Source organism: Psittacula echo (assembly GCF_963264785.1).
Source record: "Psittacula echo genome assembly, chromosome: 2".
NCBI lineage: Eukaryota > Metazoa > Chordata > Aves > Psittaciformes > Psittacidae > Psittacula > Psittacula echo.
Genome location: NC_137737.1, coordinates 9,983,190 through 10,003,313, shown reverse-complemented (window position 1 = coordinate 10,003,313; position 20,124 = coordinate 9,983,190).

The following is a 20,124-nucleotide window of genomic DNA, read 5'->3' as shown; positions in this document are numbered from 1 at the left end:
GCCTATTATTAATTGTAGCACAGATTTCCATGTTCCTTTTGCTTTGGTTTCCTCTCTTTGACACAACTTGGATCTGCTTTACTTGCCCCAGTGATTTTAATTTACTCTTTTAATTACTGAATTTGCTCTGCTATCCCTTACTTCACTAGTGCCTTCACAGAACATCAGCTAATTGAAATCAGCACAGCTCTTCTGATCCCAAAATGTTTTTTCTGGAATACTGCTGGCTGGTAGGAGGCTGTGGACCATATACACTAAGTGCATGTTATTCTGGGAAAGCAGGGCAGTGCCCAGTTTGCTGCAGTTCAGCTGTAGCAGAAGTGGCAGAAGGCAGCAGAAGGTGCTGTAACCATTGTGACCACAAATGGGTAGGACATAGCAGCCCTGGTCCATCCTTTCAACCCCTGTCAGCCTCCCCCCACCTTCTCCTTCTCTAACCTGCCCCATTGCTGTAATTTCTATGTTGTGAGCACAAAATCACAGAGCATGGGATAGTCCAGGTTTGAAAGGCCTTCCTCCTGCTTAAAGCAGGGACAGCTCTGAGATCAGACTGGGTTTCCCAGGGCTCTTTCTAGTTGAGTCTTTACAACCTCCAAGGATGGAGACTGTGCAATACCTCTTTGCATCACCTTAACCTTAACTGGCTTAATAGCAACTTTCTAGATCATCTTTCTGGTGTATGTCAGGACCTCAGTGTGCTTTGCTAACATTTATTCCCTTACTTACATGCCAACCTGTAGTGTATCAGCTGGGGGATATATTCTAAGCAGTGCCTGGTATCTGCTAGTATTGAAATCAAAGGCAAAATCAAAGGGATTAAGGCTGTATCCTTTGTAAAGAAAAGACAAATGCAGTCTGGACCTGAATCAGCTTCTGCTGCTACCGAGACAGGCACACAAAATATGTCTCAATTTGCTCCACATAATTTCTTAGCCTGATGTAGAATTGCTGTTGTTCCTTTTTCATTTAAAACCAATAAAACCTAAAATTCTCAAGCTGCACAAATGCAGCTTTGAAAGGAGACATTAATAAACATTTTTCTATATCTAGTGACACATAACAATATTTCTAAGCTTGCACTAGCATTTATTTAATTAAATATTCATTGTCTTGTACTATTTCTAGTAAAATTATCACTATAGCAGAGAAGTGGAACAAAGAGAGAGCATTTTAGAGCCATGAGATGTGTCAACATTGCTTATGGAACACTTTCATAAACATAGAAAGAAAAGAAAACATCGTGTTAAAATGGCAAGGGTGACCTCAGCAGTTTGGATGCTGAGACTGTCTTAGTCTTTACTCCCTTTTGTGGAATAATACTTATTTTAGTGATCATCTGAATTTGCAAAGAGAAATTAAACAGTAGGGCAATGCAGTCTGGATTGAGGACAGTGGTTTTTTGTAAGAGGTCATGTTTTAGTACTCCCAGCTATGTTCAACAGCTGACTACTTCTGGAGTTATCTCACTGGATCTTAACTAGTAGCAGCGTAATGTACTATTGTGTCAAAGTGATGAAGAAACTTTCAGCTGAGTTTCTCACCAGAAGTGTGCAGCTTCACAGTACTCACATATGTTTCTGTCTGACTGCAGGAAAGCAAACTCACTAAAACCTGGCTTCACAAGGATTTGCTAAAACACACTGAGACAGATGTTGCAATTTTACGTCCTTTAACTAGGGTCTTGAATGAAGGTGGCAGGAAACGGCCATACCATACAGGTTTATTAACTGATTATTTATCTGATTTCTGGCATTATTTGTTACATTTTCCTCTCCTCTGTCAAGCTTTGATAGTAAATGATTTTGAGTAATTTACTAACATCCAACTCCATGACTTTCAGAGTCATTATCTCTTTGTTGTAGTTGCAGTAATACATTGTGCCTCCAAATTGCAAGGCTAGATAGTAGTGTCTCAGATCTCTTTTTAATCGCCAATAGTCAGTCTGACACTGTAGCTTCTGAAGGTGTTTTATTAACAAAAAGTGTCATTTTAAGAGCTGTTCATCTTATTGTCCCATTCCCCTCTTTTTGCCTGCAGAGCTAAATGAAGGTCTCTTTTGGATGTTATTATTAGAGTAATTTTTTCAGGAAATAAATAACCCAAATTACTGCAGGGAAGTGCCTGCATTTTCATCCTGATCAAAAACCCTATTGCAACTTGTTAGAACAAAGCTTTCTCTCTTCTCTTCCAGCACATCTATCTCAATCTGGCATGGTTTCTGATTCCGTGAGGTTGCGCATGCTCTTAAAATACCCTTATTTCAGTGCGAGTTGATTGCTTTATCAGTACTCGAGATTGTAGCCTTTTCTTTTCTCCTTCAGTGGGCTTTTTCTCAAGCCCTCAAAGACCAGCAATGCCTCCACGCTTGGAGACTGCAATGTCAGTCTACAAGGCCAAATGCATTATTTTTAGTAAATGTACCTGACAGCTGGTGATCAGATCTGAAAACAAATTTCCCCTTTAAAGACAAACACTATGGAAAAAGATGGGCATAGGCTGTGCAAATAACCATGGCAGTTTTCCACACGCTCCTTGTCGAGTCCTGTGAGGGCTCCAGCACAGGACTGCACCTCCCACCTCCCGTTGCCATCGCATCTCCAGCTGAGGACAAGCAGAGAGGGGAAGGGAGTCCCTGTGTCACCCATGGTACGCAGACATAGAATCAAACCCTGAGGAGTGCAGCTGGCCTGTGCTGCGCCTGTATCATTCCTGGCATGTCCCTATAGGCTGTTCCTGAAGACCTTCAGAAGCAGTGACCCCAGAAATTCTTCACAGGCTATAATCCATTAGAAACTTCCTTTCTGATGTCTAATGTAAATCTCCCTTGAAGCAGTGGCAGACATTGTTATTTTGTCACATTCATTAAAGGATGTGAAGTCCACCTACAAAGCTCGATCCATACAGGAAGGTAAGATAATCTAATGATGGCTTCCCTAAAGGCATATCTAAATGACTACATATATACCTGTGTCCATCAAATGCCCAGAGAAAGACTCTGTTGCTTTGTGCTCAGTTTCCTCCTATTTAGTAGAGGTAAATGAGATTTATCTACTTTTTCAAGGCTTCACAAGCCCTGGGTAGCAAGTCTGAAACATTAAAACTGTATACAGGAGATGAACTCTCAGAAATATCAGAGAGCACACGGGATGAATAGTTCCTATGCAGTTCTAAAGAATAAATAAAAACTGTCAGTGTAGTAAGCTTTTAAAATGAATTATAGGAAAAAAAAAAAGACCAAATAAAAAGAACTGTATATATGTAATTTTTTGTCTTACATTGGGAGCCAGGCATGTTTTATGAGGCCCAGAAAGCTGCTCTCTGCATCTTTTTGTGGGATCTACCTCATAGTGATTTCCAGACTTGAAGCTGCATTCCTGTGAGTGTACACAGATGCAGTTGTGTGTAAGAAAGCTTGGAAAAACGGTCTCAAGAAGAAAGCCTGCATTAAAAGCATTCAGAAAATGAATCTCACAAATGCAGTATGTAAAGCTAGGAACCTTTTTACTCATACCCTATTTCATCCTTAAAGAATGAAGCATCACAGTAGAGAAACTTTATGGCAAGTAGTTTTAAGCTGGTGCTGATGTTTTACTATCTGGAAATCAACTTCAACCTTACACAGCGGAGCTTCTAGTTTTAGTGTCTGCTGCTGATAGAGATATGGGATCCTGACATAAGAGCTGGGCCTGCAGGGACTCATGCAAGTAGTTAACTTCATGTTTTGTCATGCTGCCCAACAACATCAGTGAGATGGTTCTTTGTGTACAAGTCCTAGAAAAACTGGCTCCGTGTTGAACATCTTTTGCGAGGAGATAAGCCTCTTCTAGCCCAAAATAAATGGGCATTTGGTTCACTGATGTCATTTATATACATATACATATTTAAAGAAGAAGTCTTGAAGCTTGCTGAGAGTGCATGAAGTTGGACAAGTTTATTGCTGTGGATTCATAGGCAGAAGCTGAGTAGTTGGGATTTCCAGATTTGCTCAACAATTCTGCTAAAACTACCGTATTCCCCTAAAGCACGTAGCATTTATTCTGGCTTTCAGCAAAGTACAACTAATGATCATGAGACAGCTTGTGAACAAAAATCCCCCAACAAAACAAAAACCCTATGGTAAAACAAAAAAGTCCATCAGTTTAAATATACCAGGGGGTCACTACAAGGCATTTTGGAGCCCAACAACTGCTGGAGGGACCGCTGGATCACTGGGTTAGGAGTAACCCTGCAAATCACAGCTTTTACTCAACCTGCATCATTGTAGGGCTGCCCCAGTGTGGAGCCTAGGTCTCCAAGTATCCCAACAGCCCACCTGCAGAGGGTGAAATGTATCTCTCGGACAATCACACCTTCTTATGACAGCTTCATCATGGGAAATGGGGGAAATATGCCCTATGCCATCCTCCCAGGGTACAGTCGCACTAGACAGCTGACCTCATCTTACAGTTTGCCCCTTTTGAATAGCATAGTCCTGCCCCTGCCCCTTGGATCCACCACCACAGCTTCTTGCCTTCCATGCCCTGTCCTCCATCCCCAGGTCCCACCTGCCAGATCCCAGCTCCTGTCTTTGCTCTGACAGTTATCTATCTGCACAGCAAACTGATGCAGCCAGCCAGCCTGGCAAGCTCATTCACTTCTCTGCTGGGCTGGATCTCTGCCATCTCAGTGAGTATGTCCTGAGGATGTGTTTTCATGGACATTTGCCAGGGAAACACTGCTGGATTAGGTACTTTTTTTCTGGCAAGAGTGGACTACCCGCTCCTGTGCTATGCCTGTTGTTGTGCTGGTTACACTGTTTGCTGGGCAGCACAAAGAAACATTATGACAAATCATCTACAGAAAGAAACCTCCTCCTTTTCTTTACAGTTGTTTTAGCCAGAGCATTTTGCTGCTATTGCTTCTCACACAGTCCTGCAAACAGCAGAATCATGGGACGGAAGTTACTGAAGCCATATAACAGCTGCCAAAGAGAAATGTCACAGGAGCCACAGCCTGAGACTGATGCTGAGCAGTAGCCTGTGGGTTTGTTTGGGGGTTTTATCCTTAAGAGTTTCTTTTGGACTTTGTGTTATGTCACCTCATTTTGGTAAACTTTCCTTTATTTAGACGATTCAGGATTATTTAAGCTAGCAAGGATTAGTTACCAATCTAACTGCGGAGAGCTAGGCAGTAGCTTTTGATAAAGCTGTGAAATAAGCCAACAATTTCCTCCTTGAGTTTGCTCAGCCCGTTAGTATCTATGCTGTGTTGCTTAATGAACTGTTTAAATCATACAGTGACTTTAGCTCTCTACATGCCTTATGGGTTTATCAACCTAACCTTTTCTGCTTCTTCCTTCAGGTTTTGAGAGTTCAGTCCTGACCTTTGACTAGATGACTGCTACAGGATTTATCCTCCAGTTCTACATTTTGTCATATAAGCTGACAATTCAGCAGATAGCCCCATGCTATCACAGGTACAAATGACTTGGATGTGAGGTTCACAGGAAGGGAATGAGAATGCGGGATTCAGGAGGAGAACTAATGTGCTGCTGCTTCTCTCTCCAGCAAACATCTTTCCCTAAATATAATGCAAACAAAACTGGCAGGATGGCGAAGACTAACAATATTTACCATGACATAGAACACTGTCTGTCTGGAATTAACACAGAAGAATTGCATCCATGTAATACGCTATTAGTCATTAATATTACAGGGTATGTTACTGGAGATTCTTCTTTCTTGCAGGTCAGGAAAACAATTGGTTGGGCTTCAGAGAACAAGCAAATAGTTCCTTGACACGTTTTTCCTCATTCTACATCTCCCCTCCCACCTGCTGTCATTTTCTTCTCTCTGATTGCCCTGATGCCCTTTCTGATAAGGTACTAATTATAGTAATAATAATAATATTTTTATTAATATAATTATTATTTTTATAATAATTATTATTTTTATTAATATAATTATATTTAATATTACTAATAATAGTAATAATAGCAGCAAGGGTACTAACCTACTTCTCTTCAAAATGTTCGAGTCGGAATCGCCACCGGTCAGACAGCGGGCTACAGCACAAAGACAGGACATGCAGCTGCACATTGTCTGTGATTTTACTTTGCTCTTTTCATTTCATTTGTGTTCAGGCACAAAGGAAACTGAGAGTAGGAAGGGGGAAGAGGAGAAGAGATCCTTCAGAGAAAACAGAAAGGAGCACCCAGTTGAAAACATTGGCACAAACTGTTCCAAGCTGGCACTGCTGTCTGCTTTGGGTGCATTACTCTGGTGTTTCTGAGCACCTCTGAGACTGATGAACTGAGATAACAGTGAAGAAACTGGAGCCCAAACTCCACCTCCAAATGAACAAATGAAAAATGAACTCTACAGCTACAAGCTTGCATGACTGACACCTGATGGAGGGGGATATTCTGTTATAGCTATAGCTGTTGTTTTCCCCATTCAGGAATGTCCTTTAGGAAGAATATAGCAGCAGAGGTAGCAAATATCTTATTTTTATGTTAATAGCTGGCAATCCTTTTTATTTCTTTAAAAAGCAGAAAATAACTGTATCTAGGGAAATGTACTCATTTTAAAAAGAAAAATAAAAGACTGTATGTCTGTTCTGCATATTGTCACAAGACAGGTATGTTTAGGAATATGAAACAAAAAAGTTCCGAAGGGGTCATTCCACAGAAATCAAACATTTCACATTGCTCTGAAATTTGAAGACTAAGGCAGGGAAGTTGTGGAATAAAACATCATTACAACAGTGGTCAGAGTGATCGGCCACCAGCACATTGCCCTCAATCTGCGTTTTTTGACAGTGTAAGGTACTGGTTTAGAGCTGATATACCCAGCTCTCTCTCACACATGCACACATGTGGAGGCTATTTTCCAGATAGTTCTTACACTGCAGTTAGCCTGTGCTGAAAAGATGTCTGAACAAAAGACAAGGTGCCAGGTCTATGTTGTGAGTATACGTGCTTTCTTCCTATGCAGGTATGAACAGCCTTCATTTAAAACAGCCTCTTTGGGAAGAAAAGAAACCCCCACATTCCTTGTCTTAAAGATTTAGAAGAAATACTCCTCTCCCTAAAGTCAAAGAAAGGAGCAGCTCCAGCCTTGCACTTTGGGCAGAGCACCCGCTTGCATTACTTTTTATTTTGTATACAGCAGAAAAGCCTGATCTGTTATTAAACCCAGCTGAATGCATATGCTTTACTTCACATAATCCTTCACTGTCTTTCCTCTAGTGTGATTGCTGTGAGATAGGTTCTAAGACATTAGCCAAAAGCAGTCTTTTCTTAAGAAAAAGGCCGAGAACTGCCTAATCTCTTTGAAAATTGTTCTGAGAACTCATTTATTTAGCTCGGGAATCTTCTGTCAGATGCCAATAACAGCCACAAAGGCTTGAATGAGATTATGTGAAAGGACTTTCTCTCAATAAAATTAAGGTTTGAACCGCTCTCTGGTACGATATTCCTGCTTGCAGCTCCTTGAATTTTAAATACACTTTCTTTGGTCACATTTGGAGATCTCATTTCCCTGGTACAGAAGTCCTTACGAATATGGGCTCACTATTACCTCTTTATTTAGGAAAACAGGAGAGGCACATTAAAAAACCACATAATAAACAGACAATCTATTTATGCACAAGAATATTAAGAACAAGAGATGGGCCCCTGGAGTCTTCCCACTGCACAGCCACAGATAAGCACCATCCGCTTTACATAGGAACAGCTTTCAGTACAGTGGAAAACTGAGCATGAAGGTTTGCTAACATTGGCTTGTCCACACTGTATATGATGGTACCACGCAGAGAAATTGTTTGGTCCTTAGCACCTCTCAAAAGGGCGTGAAATTCTGTAGCAGCGTAGGAGCAGCTGTCCCTGTTTCCACAGGCGATACAGACTTTGGTACCCAAGTTTCTCTGCACGGAAGGGGATAGGCCGTTCCCTTAGGTCCTCTGCAAAGGCTGCCCTTCCTTGCTTATATGATTAACTCAGTTGTGAAGAACTGGTTTGACAGGCCCTACATTGATGTTTAGCTAGTCGGTTTAGTATTGGGATATCAGCTCCGCTTCTGCTGTCTGATTGAAACTAGGGTCACCACCTGTCAAATCTCTGTACAGTGAATTCTGCATCTCTAACAGGCTGATTAACAGGGTTCACAGCACTGCTGTTTCAATGGACAACCCCCATCTGGGACCTCTGTCTATATAGATGTTATTTGAATGTTTCTTAGGACAGTGTTTGTGCTCCAAAGAGCTAATTCACAATGTTCTAGGGATAACAGAGTTTGATACCAAGTCCCAGTCTGCTACTCATAATCTTTAAGTAATTTGCTCCATAGCACCTCCTGCACGTATCCTCAGACTCCCTTCCATGTTCAGTACCAATGGTTCTCTCACCTTTGCAACTCCAAAACAAGTCTCACTCCCCGGTAATGAAGCCTATCTGATAGACTTCATGATACAAACAATATTGTCATTTGGATAAATGAACCTGACCAGAGATGCTTATTTTCCATCTCTCTCTTGGACTCCCCTGAGCTTGGGTTATATCATGATCTTAAAGCCAACCTCATGATTTTTCAGATTTTACTTGCTAGCCACACAGAGGAAACTTATCCTATTGGGAAAGGAAGACTGTTTATTAGGCTGCATGATTCAGGCAAAGGCCAAACGAGAACAGGAAAGATTGGAGAGACTCATATCATTTTCTAAAGAAAACATTTGTGTTAGCTACTGTCCTAAGAATTGTCAAAGTGATTGCTGTAGGAGCGCACCATATGGGTTTATGAGCTACTTCTCTTCGAGTGGAAATACTATATGTACTCCTTTTAAAGGGATTGGGAATTGGTGTTTTGACAGGACACCTCAGAAAAATACTATGTCACAAAACATAGTGCAAAATAAAAACAATATACAAGTTAATGGTTCTTTTATTTTACATTTTCTTTCTGAAGAAGCAAGGTAGTTTCAAAGTAGCTTATGTATAAATCTCTTTAAAAAATCCCTGTTTGATATCACTCCATTTCCTCTCCTTTGCCTTTCTCACTTTGCTTCCTGCCCTCCTTTATGGGGTTTAGCGAGTGAGATGTGCGTTACATTGACAGAACAAACATGATAAATTCCTGCTGCCCTATGAAATTTGTTCAGTAGAGTTCCTCTGCTGCTGTGCATCTTAATGCTGTTCTCAGGCAGCGTTTTCAATCCATCAGATACTGTACAGCTGCATATGTGCACCACAGTGGGAAGATTTATGGGTTCCTATTTTTAGGATTTCATGTTTTGGCACCTCCATGCTGTTCATTTGCCCAAACTGTAGTCTGCTAATTAAACCTTAAGACCTAAATTATAATGTACTTAGGGATGTTCAGCCAGTGAAGCAATGCGATTGTCTGAACATCTCTTGGGTGCATGAATTTTTATATGAAACAGCTTTTTTTCTGAGGCAAAGACACTAAAATGCAGTATTTTTCATTTTCAAAGAAAAACATTGCTTTTTACTAATCTTTCAATGCACGGTCATGTAATTTTTTGTTATATCAGTATATTTAATATACGTATAGCCTTGATTTCAATGATAAAATAATTTTTAGCTTTAAATACTCTGGATGAGGACTTTTTAAACAGACACACCACCTTGGGAAATTTCCTTTGTAGAGGTTAAGCAACAGCTGAAAATATGAAAGCTAAAGGAAAGCAGCAGGATCAGCTTTATGCCAAAATGGCATTGGCAGCCACTGGAAATTGTTGGGTCCATAAACTGAGCCCCAGCTTGCTTCTGTTAATACTAATCTCACATTTTGGCACATTGTATCTTTCCTAACTAGCCTTGTTTAGCAGCTTGTCTTGACATACTCAGCCTGTAACTCTTTTGCTATCTCTAGCAAATACTGCTATTTACCTTAACATAATATAAGCAAATCACATAATAATCATCTCATGCAGTCTCATTTTACCTAGAAGCCAAGGTCTCAGTTATTTAGGCACATTGATTAATAATATAATACATCATTGATGCTCACCCATGAGACCAGATGAGATCAGATGACCACAAATGTTCTTGACCGAAAGTGTCTGAAATTGTTTGAAAATGTTTAAAACTTTTCCATTGCAGTGATGCAATTACAAAAATAGGATTTTGACTTCTTTTAGGTGGGTAACTTCACGGCTCATGAAAAATTAAAACGAGAAACTGAGGAGAAATCCTTGATGGAGCAGATGGAAAAAACAAAGCTAGTTCTGTAGCCCTGTCTCCCTTACTTACGGGACAATACTTGTTAAATCTCTACTTTGAGGGAAAAGCAGACATCAGAGACTAGAAAAACTCAATGGTGTAAGAAGGGAAGTAGTTGGAAAGAATCATGGAAACATTATCTGGCTAAGTGAACCAGAATTACCCAGAATTGCCACCAAAACTGCTGTCTTTATTTCTGCCTCACTGCCAAGCCTTGCAGCTAGATCCCTCGTCATTCTCACTTCTGGCTTCTCACATAAAAAAAACCCCAAAATGTAAAGAAAATTCATTGCAGAAGATGTGCTTTTCCCTTTAGTCCTGAGAAGCTTAAGTAAAAAATATACATTGCATCTTTGGTCTTTACTAGCTCCTCCAGTTCTATGGCTGCCGTAGCCCAAGGGTAGTGATACCAGTGTGAATTCATAGAGCTGTTTAAGTAGCAAGATAAAAGTGTCATGAAAGCCTTCTCTGAATCCTACTTATCCTGCCTGGTTTTGAATCGGGTCTTTCTGAACAGAAAGAAAGAGATGTTGCAAGGGCATGCTCGTGAAGACAGTTGTTCTTTTCCTTCCCCTGACTATCTACTGTGGTTTCCAAGATGCTGCCATTTAGGCGATTGCATTGTGCATTTCTTACTCTAAGGTACTGCTGGGTTGCTTTCTCTTTTCAGAAGCAGGGATAATACCACCATTTTAAAGTGAACTGTTTTTCTAACCCACTTGATACGAACTGGTGGCTTTTTCCTTATGGAAGTACAAAATTTCCATGCACTGGGAACTGGGGAGCTGGAGGAGCTCTATGACCAGGTTAGGCAATAGTACTATACTCTGCTTAATGATGATCCACTTGGTTCAGTTTGGGTGAAACAAACAGTGAAACATCAGTGAAAAAATGAGTTAAAAAGTCCATGTTGTTTCTCAGCACTCGAATTTAAAGAAATACATGACACAGAAGCTGTGTCAGATGCTCAGATACTAACACTATCATCTTCCAAATTGATGGCTGGTACATATGCTTATCCATCCATTTGACTGGCAATGAGATTTAGTAGACTGGGCATTGAAATGGATACGGTAAATAGTTATTGCTTAATTCTGGTTTGGTGGCAACATAAATCCTACCCGTGTGTCTATTTCCCTTCAGCAAAATAAGAATGTTTCTCTGTCACGGAGCTGATGTTGTGTTACTTAATATTAGAAAGAGAAAATGCTAGATGCATGGTGAATACTTCTAGCATTTTCAGCCCATTTTTATGTGTTTTACATAGTAAAGTTGGGGTTTTTTTTAACAAAACATTTCAGATTAGATGATCCTAATATTCCCTTCTGTCCCTAAAAATGTGTAAATCCATTTGACTGAAGTAATACTCTTCAGGAAAGAGGGCATCTAAGAAGTGAGTTCCCTAGCCCTGTCTACCAGTCTATTTCTTCCTAAATTCAAAAGCTCAGGCTGTCACTGCAATAGCTAATGTCTACAAATGTGTCCTACTATAAAAGGCAGAAAACTATTATTGCAAATTAACATGGATATTTTATCAAAACAACAAATTTAAGAGTGAGCTTATTTATGACAACACAACTTAGGGACAGCAAATCTGCAGAGCTTTCATTGTATCCTTGGAGATCACTAATCAAAGCTGGCAAAAAGGACCAGGGTATAAAGAATACACTTTCTAAGAGTCCCGCAGCTAGAATGTAGACAGGATTTTCCTGTGCTTTAACCTTCATCTTGTCTAGAGGTGACAGGAGGACAGCTGTTACTAGCTAAGGAAGACTTTTTGTGAGTTTGGTTTGTTAGTGTTTTCTCTTTCCTGGCTTTATATCAATGACACATAATGTCTCCAGTGGCCCAGGCAACTCCTTTGATCATCACGGTATTCCAGAATATATGCACCACGTGCATGAAATGTCAACAATTTTTTAAGCACAATGTCCTGCACTGCACAATGGAAACACTGACTACATGCAGAAGATGAGCAAATCGTCACACTCTCTGTGAAATATTGTATTAAAATAACATTGTGATGCCTTATTCCTATTCAAAGTCACACTGATTGCTTCAGGGCATAATTGGCTGGTTCACTCTTCAGTGCTGCCACTTATATTACAAAATCATAAAGCTGACTTTATCTCTGTAGTCTCAGTAATGCACAGGTACTGATGGGATTATGTTTCATGAGCGTTCTCACATTAATAACACAGGCACTGAAATTTGTACTAGATCAGTGGATGTCTTGTTTGTTCTGTGGAGATCATAGCTGCTAGGAAGTTTGCACTGTGACAGTTCTCAAACCTGTTTGAAAACCAAGGGATATTTGTGTGAAGTCATTAAACACAGTGATTTCTTCAATGACTGCATCTGTCTATTTTCATTTGAAGCAGAATAACTGTTTGCATTATTGCTGTTAACTACATATGGCTGGATGGCACTAATCATTGCACAGAAAAAGGAAATGTTTTTTCTAAACAGAGAAATAGTAGTATTTGGGTTATTTGCATACACCTATCTATAGAATTTAATACAACTACCATGGACAACATGTCCTCCAAGAGCCTGCTATTAAAGGCTGCTTTTTTTTAGACTGCTCTATGACACCAGTACAGCTGCTTTAGTTCTTTCATGATTATTAAATAATTTTCAAGTTATGAATGTATTTTACACACTAACATAAATACAGAGTTGAATTCAAGACAGGACAATTTCACCTGACATATTTGAGAAAATCTCAGGTTTAAAATCAATGTCAAACCTGACCAAAAAAGTCAGCTATATTGTTTTTTAAGTTAAAAGTAAATCGCTGCTTTAAGTGAACAGAAGCAGGGGACTTTGTTCTTTCTAATATATTTCTCTAGCAGCCTTCAAAGCATGCCAAGAATTGCTTTTAAACAAAGGATCCCTGTAGTGTGTACAGCAGTTATATCCATATAATTAGAAATATATGCCTCTTAAGTTCACTGAAACAATTAGAGCAGGGTAAATACTGGGGAGCAAATGTACATTAATATACATTCCTATTAAAAAGAGAAACTTAATTTTGACTGCGTTGTTGCTTTCATGCTTCCTGTATAGCTGTATCTTGAGATATAAAATCCTTTGTTACGGATAGTTGCAATAACTGATACTTTCATCTCCCAAGACCTACTTGACTTCTCATTTCAATCATCTCAGACCATTGCAGCTTATGAAGACAAATTAATGTTTGAGCTTTGTGTTGGTTAAAATGCTTCACTAATCATGGCTATATAACAACTGAACAGAGGTTTGATGGCGCAGCTCTAAAATGCAGTTTAGGAGTCTTGCAAGAAATGCAAATGTGAGTAGAGCCCTCATGAACATTGGGACTGGGGCAGAGGAACTTTGGGAATAAGGTGTGTTTGTAATACAACACAAGCACACATACCTTGGTGGCTGGTGCTAATGGTAGTGACAGGAGCTACAGCTTTCTCAGTCTCTCTTGGTACCTTGGTACTGAGAGCTGATAGCAGATGACACCAGAAAACTGCTCCAGAGATTTCTAATGGTTTCTATTGGTTTCTTGGCTGTATAAACTTGGGTGATGCTGCAGCAGGAATGAAAAAAAAAAAAAGATTTTACTATAAAAATATTAAATATTTTCTGGAAAAAATATCCTCAACTATGAACAAACCCCCGAAATCTTGGCTGGTCACAAGCTGATAATCAGGAAGCGTATGTGAATTTAATAATGATACATCTTGAGTTTGTACAACGGACAGCTCGGAAGAAGTCAAAATGAGACACTGTTTTTATAGTATTTTGGAGTCAGAGATTTGTCAGGACTGCATTTTTCTCACAAACAGCTTTTCCTGTCATAGGAGCGTTTTCCTGCATGCTAAGTAATTTTTGTTATGGCAGAAAAGCCTGAAGAACAGAAGGGCCTTCAACATGAAAGCCCAGTCTAAGCCGTAACAGGCATTAGGTTCACTCTGATTGCTTTTGCTAAGCTGTTTGCCCAATCCCATTTCTTTGATCTATTCTTCTGGTTACTTCATATCCCTTTCCAGCTTCCCCTTTTCTACCACACGCAGCTGTATCAACATTTCAGGTTTTTCACATGCTTCATCACTTCAGAGTCCTTCCTTGTGTGAAGAGGTTATCCCACAGTATTTATCAGTCTTTATCAACCAGTTCTGTTTTTTTCCAATAGGTGGTGAAAGAGGAATACACCAAGACAAGGTCTGCCACGTGTGTGCAGCAAGAGCAGGCTGCATCTCAGTAAGTTTATTGTATAGGTCCCACAGAAATAACTTAGCAAAGGAAAAATTGGTGGTGACTATGAGTTATCCACAGTTAGTAAGAGAATTGACGTTACTGTAGTGAATGCATCTTGATAAATATCTTTGACGTTGTGGATTTGAAGAGTGGCCTACACCGTGATGGCACAAGAACCAAAGGAAGATTGTTTTGTGACCTCCCTGCACAGTCATTGTCTTCAGAGACTATGAGTGGGGTTTTTTTTTAACCATATATATGCCAATAAATAAATTTAAGGTTATTTTTTCTGGTGCTACCTGATGTGGTAGCAAATTCCAAACCCCCAGTTGAACTAGCTGGGCTTTGTGAATCAAATCATCACTGGTAGGCTGTGACTGAAGAGATAACAGCACCACAGCCATTCATTTGGCTGCTAACAACTGTTAATCAACCACTAGATGACATTAACTTTGATTCCAGACAAGCAAGCTAAGCTCTCTGTAAGAGAGAGCCTCTCAGTTAGCTGGAAATACATCTATAAGCCATGAAAACAGTGTGTCAAGATTTCAGTATTGTTCGTAAGCATTATGGATGAGGAAATAACCCTTTACCAGACATGTCAGGAAGTGATTTGCTCTCAGTAATGCAGAGGGATTACAGTGTGCAAAGAAATAATGTGCTATGAAACTTCAGTAGGAAAGACATTTTTTTCTTGAAGGAAAGACGTGCATAACCTTGTGAGTCAAATTTGCTTCAGCAGAGGACAGAGGACATGGGAGGGAAATTCAGTGCATGACATACAGAGCTGCAGTGTGTAGTTTTGCCCCATAAAGGGGTTGTACATGGTACGATAAAGAATTTCAGCGTGTGTGACTGGACTGGGGATGACAAGGGAGTAGAAAAGGGTTACAATTTACACCTAGCGTACTCTTCTAGTTAGGCTGGGTGTATAATGTATGCTGTGAATGTAGCTGTGCTACCTGATGCACCTAAGAATTGAAGAGGCCATCAGCATCCTTGAGACAAATGCCACAAAATGTCCCAGTTGGAAAACCTGTTCTTGACTGCCTGTCTGTCCAGCCAAGCCCTAAATGGTATGTGCTAATGGTGAGGTCTTCATGTTGCTTGAAATCTTGCTGGTACACATATTTAAGCCCACTGCTGAAACATAACACTGGGCTTTCAAAGATTTACAGTGTGCTGTATGAAAGTTGCCCTGAGAACTCCACTTAGAAAAGGATAGTTTTGGACTCACTTGCAGTATTTCAGATTGATTGTCAAATATTACTACTAGACCTCCATGAATTTTCATGGTGTCTCACTTTCCCAGGAAGGGGCAAGAAAACCTTAACCCTTAAATCTTCTTGCAGCTTTCTCTGTGTCAAAATATCAACGTAACACAGAGCTGTCACAGGTACCTACGAAGGAGCACAGTCACTAATGAACTTGAACAGTTCCCACCTACCTTCCAGAAAAACTCTCTAACCTGGGTGTGCAAGAACTGAACTGAACTAAAATCAGTTTCATCCAGATTGAAATTTTTTACGATGTTTGATTTTTATCTTCAGACAAACTCAAAAGGATTGCAATAAAATCAAACCTGCTAGTAAATTAAGAGAAACTCCATAAGGAGTTCAGTTATTCACCTGCCAGAGTGGTTGAAAGTTACCTATTGTTGTGATGACAAGGCTGGGCTAGTGTTTAGAAGAGAAAACAGGAAGGAAAATAGACAGTAGATCAAATAAGTAGGACACTGAATGAAAAATCTGGAAAATTCTTCTGGTTCTAATGGAAGGCTGCAGGAACTGGGCTGACTCTAGAAAGCCTGAAATCATGATAAAGTTGGGTGTATTACAAGGTTTTAAACGTGGTCTGTTATATGCTCAATCAACCCAGCCTCAAAATGCATCTGGAAAGAGTACTTCTACTTCCCTCTTCCAGTGGCAAACAAAAAAAATAAGCCAGACTTTAAGAAATGTCCAGATCCTACATAGATGTATATGTGTATGTACCTTAACTTCCATCTCTGATCAGCAGTTATTGCTGGAATTGAGATTTTGAAAGACCTATGTATTTTGATAGCTTACTGAGATCAGCAGATTCTTAAAACGTGGTCTATAATCTCAGCAGTTGGTCAAACTGGGTATAAGAATACTTTAAACATTATGTATATTTCTAACTGTTTGCTAACAGACTATTAAAAACAGGAGAATATTAAAGTTCTGAATTAAAGACTAATAACCTTCTATTTCTTACAAGGCATTCATGAGAGTTCAGTACTTCAGTTAATCAAAATCCATGGAAGTCTAATCCGCCGAATGTAAGCAGCCTTCAAAAAGAGGTCAGATCCGGAAGTTTTGAAAGGGCTTTTGTTTTTGTCTCTAAATTGAAGAAAAAAGAATGCAGACAAAGCCCACTTGGGTGAAGTTTAATTAAAGGTGATGCGAAGCCAAGTGCAAATATATCTTCTGAGATTAAAATTTCTGCGCCTCTGCACAGGACAGGTACCCAGTGCCATGTTTAAAATACAGATTATTAAGTCTTTCATTAGGCATCCAATTTGACATCCAATTTGAAGTCAGTGCAACTTCTGCAATTAACTGTAATGAAACGGGTTTGGACCTTAGTTTTCTTGCTATAAGCAAAATCAAATCTAAATCCTACCTCCTATCTGTGTTAAACTTTCTCCTTAGATGGGGCTGAAGCTGGAAGTGCAATTGTCTGGTAATTCCCTTACATTCAGTTTAATGCACCTGGGATGTCTAAGTTTCTTGTTATTATGTCTGGCTTTTGAGGAGGGATAGTATCTTCTGAATTCTGCCTCTGTAGTTTTGACAGAAGAGAATGTTATCATTGCTGATGGATGGGAAAATGAGGGAAGAGAAGGAAAATGGCGGTCCTGGGTTCAGCGTCTGATTGTAAGCTTTAAGTATAGAATTACTTAAAATGGTGCAGGAGGCTTCTCTGCAAGTCCTACAAGCAGGCTGGGCACAAGCCATCTCTGGTGCTGGAGCCCACAGCCGTGTCAGTGCAATGCTCTGCCGGAGGCACATGTCCTGATGGGCAATCAGCGCATCTCCAGAGACAGCTGGCCCAGAGCAGGGGCATGCTGCTGTGCAGACACGCTCTGTCTCTGCTGGTGAGGAAAGCCTGCTGCTTGTAGGGCTGCCTGGAACACTTGCTACACCGGCCCTTGCTGAGCTATTGCTTACAGCTCCTCTGGCTGCCTTTGGGGCAACTGAGCTGTATGACACTGTTCAGACAATGATGCTTAAGAAATTGAGGCAAGACACGACATCTCCTGCTCAGCTATATGAGCGCTGCTCCAAGTCTCTTGAGTAGTTTTGGCCTGATCATGCTGCAGTTAAAGCAATTTCAGCTGGGTGCCGGCTTCACACAAATGCCTCAAAGACAAAATGCAGTGTGGTTTAGTCAAGCCACTGACATATCTCAGTCTGACTGGCATGTGAAAGGGAGGCAAGACCAGTGTGACCACCAAAGAAGGTTAAAACGGCCCCTGTGTAATGCAGAATCATTTTTGAGGAATTAAGCACACAAGGAGGGACAATAATGCACAAAGGAGACCTTGAGCAAATTATTTCCAAATTAAGACTGTAGTTAACAGAATTAGCAATACAAATAAAAAAGATTTTACTCTCCCCAAACTCTCATGCTGATTGTTCTTTTATAGCATTTTAATGCTTAGGAATGAAATAAAAAGCAAGATGATCGGTTTACAAAACTGTTGGGATCAGCAGTGACATTATGACTAGTCATTACAAACTGCTGTTGCTTGTTGGCTGTCCTGACACTGTCAGTTGTGTTTAAGCAGATAAGAATTAGCAATCCTGCACTAAACAGAACAGTAAATAGCAGGACCGTCTTCTGAGATTTAGCACGGAGCCACAGACTGTTAATGGGAGAGTGGAAGCTGTGAGAGGGAGTGAGTCCTGCTCCAACTGCTAATTAATCCGATACATAAATCCTCAAAGAGAGATCTCGTGCCCAACAAATGAGGCTCTTGTTTTCGTGGAAGGTGCTTTTCTAATAGCAAAAGAGGAAATAATAATAATTATCCAGTTGACTTGGAAGGCTTTATGTGGAAAGTACACAGTGTTATGTGTGAATACGTTGCCAAATGGAGAGCTTGCTTTATTTATTGGAGTGTTTGGAGCAACAAACTAGAGACTTTGCATATTAGATTGCAATTTGCATGTTTACTAAAATGCTTCGCCTTTTTTCTGCTGCTTACCCTCCCTTCCCTCAGAAACAAACCTACAGCAGAGCAGCCACATTTCTCTGAGCCAGTTTCACCTGCTGACATCAATGGATTTACACCACAGATGAATGTGGCTGTTTGTGCCTCATTCTGGTAATGATGGCAGCTGTTAGGCTTGACCATGAAGTCGGGAATCCCATCATCTGTCACCCTGTTTGTCCTTCCAACAGGGTTTTTGTCAAAGTAGTTGCGCTGGGAGAAGAGGTCTGTGGGTTTGCACTGCAGGTCTCAGCTTCCTACTCATGTCCGGCACAAAGGTGCAAAGCTTTCTCTTGTATTTTCTTGCAAGTGGGTCCTACCATCCCAGACAGAAAGGGGAAGAAGCTGTGCAGAGAAAACACCCTAATCAGAAAGAAGGCAGCTTCAAAACAAAGTTTTGGCTTTGTTTGAGGGAGGAAACTTGGTGACTTCAGGTTAACAGCAAAATAAGAACCTGGGCAGGGCACTGAGTGTATTTAATAACAGTGTATGTGCGTATCCATCCATGTCTGTATATATCTATGCACATTCATGACCAATGTTGCTCCTGTGGCTTTGGTTTATTTTTCTTTGTGATGTCCATTTCAATTTCCCCCCATTCCCTTCCTAAGAATTAATTCTGTCCTGCCTCACCTGGGACTATCAGTTAAGAGGAAATGTTGAAGGACTGCACATTAAACACGCCGTGTGTTTGTGGCTAATGCACCGCAAACATGCAGAATGAAACAGAACAAGGAGAAACGCACTAAAGCACTACCTTCTCCTTAGCTTCATGGAGCAATCTCCTTACCCATCCTATGTGCTGTACCAGAGTTTTAAAGACATGTAGCACGTTGCAAAGGATAACACACTTAACATTTTTCAGAAAGAACAAACAAATTGGGTTTAGGTGATCATCATTTTCTTTTTCCCTTACTGCTCTGATGTAACTTAACTGGAAATATAATCCAAAGGGAGATATTTTAATCTAATTGCTAGGAAAATTTGGCAGCGCAGTATGGACAAGGAGAATCTGCTTGATCAGCAGAATGTCATTTGGAGTCTCAGATGCACTTATTCAATTGAAACACTGAATGATGAGCAAATCAAATGTTTTTAATGCCATTATTTTCTAGCCCTGCCAATAGTCTGGTTCTTGTTGAGCATTTGCACAGGGCTGATAGAACAGTTTTGTCTCTGAACGCTAACTCTTTCAGCACCATCTTTAACCTTAGCTTTTAAGACCGGTTACTAAATGTGTAAGAAGTGTATTTTTGCTGAAATGAACCTGTACTCACAGAAGTTCCTGAAGAAGTAACTGTTGAAATCTTGTAGCTTTTGTAGTCTTAGTAGCAGCTTTAAGATGTCTAGGTCTCCTTTCAAACCACCACATTTCCATCAGAAATGCTTAAATTCTTGCATTTATAGCAGTGGGACAATACAAACTTACCCAAGG